Below are 5,659 nucleotides of genomic sequence, written 5' to 3' on the forward strand. Positions count from 1 at the left end.
TTTTTTTGTATTTCTTAAGCTCCGATTCCCTCTAAATTATGAGTTTCTGGATATCAGAGAATCTACCTTGAACTCATGCTGTTCCAGCACTTACCACATTCCCCTGCACATAGTAGATATTTTTAAATGTTTTTTGAAGAAATACATGAAGTATTTTAATAGTAATAACAAGGAGCTCAGGGATTGTCTATGATGTTTAGTTGCTGAGAAGTAAGTCTTCTCTACTGATGGTTAAATTTGTGTCAATTTGACAGGGCAAAGGAATGCCCAGATAGCCCATAAAACTATTTCTGGGTGTGTCTGTGAGAGTACCTCTAGAAGAGATTAGCATTCGAATCAATAGATTGGGTAAAGAAGATCACCCTCACCAATGTGGGTGTGTGTCATACAATTCACTGAGAACCTAACTAGACCAAGAAGTACAGGAAAGGCAAATTTGCTTCTGTTTAGAGATGAAACATTTCTCTTCTCCTGCCTTTTGACATTGGTGCTACTGGTTCTCTGGCCTTTGGACTTGGACTGAATTATACTACCAGCTTATCTGGTTCTCCTACGAGCTTCCAGGTGTGCCCTGAAAGACAAATTTATCTCCTCTGGTTGCAGGGCTAAGTTGGTAAAAATCAAATGCAGAACCTCATTCTGTGAATGGCTAAATTCTCAGCCTTTCAGGATGTCTACTGTCACACTAAGGAAATTGATTGGAAAGAATAGGATTCTGTAAGTTGAGATGGGGATGTGTGGGAAATCCTGATGAAACTAGTAACACTGAGCTCCTAAATTCTGATGAATTCCTTTTGCCAGTGGAAGCAGCCTCCCCATGCACAGTGCCTTTCCACTTCTCTCTGAAGTAATTAACTCTGCATTGTCTAAGGAAATTGCCATACAAGACAATCCTAGTTTTCCTCAGAACCCACCTCCAATACCTCCCTCTGTTTCTAGCCCTGTAACTAGACTCCAGTCTCAGAATGACCCTAAAGATAAGGTATAAATTGTGACCCATGACTACAGTCCAAAAGAACTACTCAAGCTTTCTCATTTATACAATCAGAAATCCAAACAGCATGTGTGGAGATAATCATTAAGTGTGTGTGATAATAGTGGAAGAAAACTAAAGTTGGATCAGGCCAAGTTTATTGGTATGAGCTGCATTTAGTGTTGTAGCTCAGGAAGTTAGAAAGGGATGTAACAGTTTGCTTGGTTGATTGAAACATGGACTACAAGATGACCAGTGCACAAACTGGAAATGCATGACATCCCTTCCTCTAATGTAGAGGAAGGGATTCTAAGGCTTAGAGAGACTGGAATATTTGAGAAATTTTATCATCTAAGACCAACTCACCCACATAGGGTGGCAGGGAAGGGTACAGAAGACATGCCTTTTACCCATACCTTGAGAAATAGGCTTGTGAGTGAAGCTGCAACATCCTTGAAGAGCTTTATTATTGCTCTTCTCTGTAGTCCAGATCATACAGTAAGAACTGCAGACATTCAGTTGGAAAACTTAAAGGTCATGGGAATAATTGGATCTCAGGGTAACAGGAGCCAAGTTGCAGCACCCAACTTCCAAAGGCAAGGTGGGCATAGTTACCATTGAGGACAGCAGAGCCAAAGCAGCAGTTCGAATAGTCTGACTTCCACAAACCTATAGCACTGGCTAGTCAATCACAGTGTTTCTAGAAGTGAAATAGAGAGCCTACTAAATTCTTATTTGATCTGTATAAGCAGAAAAATTCTAGGTCAAATGAGTAAAAGTCTAACACAAATCTTAAAAACAGAGAGTCACAGTCCCTCAATTAATTTCCATACTCGAGCTAGTTCATAGACCCAGAATTCCTTGAATGAAAGGGTAACCAAGTCTTCATGAGACAGGACTTCAGTAATCTTTCTCTCACCCTTTCCAAAAAGACCCGTGATCTTTTACAAGTGTACTGTGCATTGGGGGAAATAAAATAATGAGAACATTTCAGGGACTACTGAACACTAGCTCTGAACTCATACTGATTCTAGAAAACCCAAAACATCACTGTGGCCTCCTAATCAGAATAAAGGCTTATGTGTGCCATATGATCAATGGAGTTTTAACTCAGTAAGTCCAGTGAGTCCCTGAACCTATCCTGTGGTTATTTCTCCAGTATGAGAATGCATAGTTGGAACAGACAAACTTAGCAGCTGGCAGAATCCCCACATTGGTTCCTTGACTCATAGAGTGAGAGATATTATAGTAGAAAAGGCCAAGTGGAAGCCATAAGAATGAACTCTATGTAGAAAAATAGTAAATCAAAAAGAATACTCCACCCCTCAAGAGACTGCAGAAGTTAGTGTCACCATCAAGGACTTGAAAGATGAGGGGGTGTTGACTTCTACAACAACCCCATTTAATTTTCCTGTTTAGTCCATACAGAAGACTGACAGGTTTGGGAGAATGACAGTGATTATCACGAGATTAACCAAGTGGTGAGTCCAGTTGTAGCAGCTGTATGAGATGTGATTTCGTTGCTTGGTATGAAACCCTGATATCTTTTATGCAGCTTGTAACCTGAAAAATGCATTTTTATTTATATCTAATCCCTTAATGTATCTCTTTCTATTACTNTCCAGTGAGTCCCTGAACCTATCCTGTGGTTATTTCTCCAGTATGAGAATGCATAGTTGGAGCAGACAAACTTAGCAGCTGGCAGAATCCCCACATTGGTTCCTTGACTCATAGAGTGAGAGATATTATAGTAGAAAAGGCCAAGTGGAAGCAATAAGAATGAACTCTATGTAGAAAAATAGTAAAAAGAATACTCCACCCCTCAAGAGACTGCAGAAGTTAGTGTCACCATCAAGGACTTGAAAGATGAGGGGGTGTTGACTTCTACAACAACCCCATTTAACTTTCCTGTTTAGTCCATACAGAAGACTGACAGGTTTGGGAGAATGACAGTGATTATCACGAGATTAACCAAGTGGTGACTCCAGTTGTAGCAGCTGTATGAGATGTGATTTCGTTGCTTGGTATGAAACCCTGATATCTTTTATGCAGCTCGTAACCTGAAAAATGCATTTTTATTTATATCTAATCCCTTAATGTATCTCTTTCTATTACTATGTCCTGTAATTAAAGTTAAGGAAAATTATAACAATAAACCCAGGCAGAACTACTAATGTTCCAGATCTGTGAGAAATAAAGGTTTGGGTCACCCCACTATGTAGAGACATGACAAGCTAGGGTGCTTGCCAGAAGCAAACAGAATAAAGAATGAGTCATAGAAGAATGTAGTTATAAATACTAGCTATGACAACATGACCAGTTATAAAATATGAAGACTATAATTGCCATGAGTATTTTCTCCTTATTTCATAATGAATATGTTTCTGAATAAATATGCATACACTATGGAAGTATCTTTGTTTTCTTTTCTCTTTTATTCTCTTATTGTGTAACATAAGATGTACTGGCTTCATATCAATATTTAAGTGTTGTTAATTTTACATCATACTATTTAAGTCATGAAGTAGGAGAAGAGCAAACATTACTTAAGGACTTTACTTCCTCTTCTGGGGAAAGGAATAGTGCATTTCAGGTTACACAGGATATAGTTATATTATGTTAAGCAGAATTATGACCTTGTTATTGTGTTTAATTGGAGATTAAATATGTCTTAAGGAGATAAATATGGGTACCAAGTTTAAAGGGGTGAGCTTGTAAAGGTTAATTTTATATGTCAACTTGACTGGACTAAGGGCCACCCAGAGAGTTGATAAATAATTATTTCTGGGTGTGTCTGTGAAAGTGTTTCTGAAAGAGATTAGCATTTAAATCAGTAGACTGAGTAAAGAAGATGACCCTCACCAATGCACGTAGCCATCATCCAATCCATTGAGGAGCTGAACAGAACAAAAAGGTGAAGGAAGGGAAATTTGCTTCTCTTTGAGCTGGAATATCCCTCTTCCCTTGAACATTAAATGCTTCTGGTTCTCAGGCCTTTGAACTCAAACTGAATTATATCCCCAGTTCTCCTAGTTGTCTAGCTTGTAGATGGCAGACCGTCGGAGTTCTTGGTCTCTATAACCACGTGAGCCAATTCATGTAATAATATATCTTGATAGATAGATAGATAGATGATAGATAGATAGATAGATAGATAGATAGATAGATAGATAGATAGATAGATAGATAGATAGATAGATAGATAGATAGATAGATAGATAGATAGATAGATAGATAGATAGATAGATAGATAGATAGATAGATAGATAGATAGATAGATAGATAGATAGATAGATAGATAGATAGATAGATAGATAGATAGATAGATAGATAGATAGATAGATAGATAGATAGATAGATAGATAGATAGATAGATAGATAGATAGATAGATAGATAGATAGATAGATAGATAGATAGATAGATAGATAGATAGATAGATAGATAGATAGATAGATAGATAGATAGATAGATAGATAGATAGATAGATAGATAGATAGATAGATAGATAGATATCCTAATGGTTCTGTCTCTCTGGAGAACCCTGACTGATCTGACTAATACACCATTTCTCTATTTCTTCAAGAATATAGCCATGTTATTAGGAAATGTAGCACAGTAATTAAGAGCAAGGCTTTTGGAGAAGGATAGACCTGGGTTCAAATAGCAACTCAGCCTCTTATTAAATTTATGTCCTTAGACAAATTACTTATGTTGATTAAAATGATTGGAGACATGAAGGAAGACACAGAGGACAAGATGCAGGTGAAGAGCGGGGGGCTACTGCTCTCTCAGGCGAGTAGCGCCAACCCAGCCGCTGTTACAGCTTTTATTACATTTAGCAAGCTTGTGCATGCGAGATAAGCATTAATGCATAAATTCTGATATACTTTTCTCAAGAGGAGAAGGCTGTTACCTCCCACTTGGTTATCTATAATGCACCTCCTAGGAGCATCCCAAGAAAGTGTTCTCACAACTTCAAACGTTCTCAAGGATTGTTTGCAATCCTTGACATTTCTTGGTTGTTTACTCATATGCGACTTCACCGAGAGTGAACACGTCCTTGGGTGCTGACCACAGAAGTCCATTAACCATTTCCTTCACGCTTAACCCTTATAAGCCACTGTTTCCTCCTTTTTAAAAGAGGAATAATAATAATACCTATGCAAAGGACTGTTATAAAGTCGCACACACACACAACATATATATGTATATGTATGTATATTTAAGACACTTAGTACAATATCTTAAAAATGAAGAGTGCCCCAAAAGTAAAAATTGCATTATTGTGTTTATCACTAAATATAATTACAATTATGAACATATATAACAGTCATATGTCACTTAATGATGGGGATATATTCTGAAAAATGCATCGTTAGGCAATTTTGTCTCTATGTGAACATCATAGAGTGTACTTACACAAATCTAGATGGTATAGCCTACTACACACCTATGCTATGTGGTATAGCCATTATAGTCTTATGGGAACATCATTGTATATGTGGTCTACTGTTAACCAAAATGTCATTATGCCTGTTTTTTTTATTATTATTACAAGTAAAAATTCGAATAATGAATGCATCAGAGTTTTTGGTAAAATAAATATATTTAATGCTAACAAAGAACGAGTTAGCAGTTTCTGTTTTCTCCAAGCCAAAAAGTATGTCTTTCCTTAATCATGTGTA

The sequence above is a fragment of the Galeopterus variegatus genome, unplaced genomic scaffold, assembly GCF_000696425.1.
Source record: "Galeopterus variegatus unplaced genomic scaffold, G_variegatus-3.0.2 Scaffold3812, whole genome shotgun sequence".
Classification (NCBI taxonomy): Eukaryota; Metazoa; Chordata; class Mammalia; order Dermoptera; family Cynocephalidae; genus Galeopterus; species Galeopterus variegatus.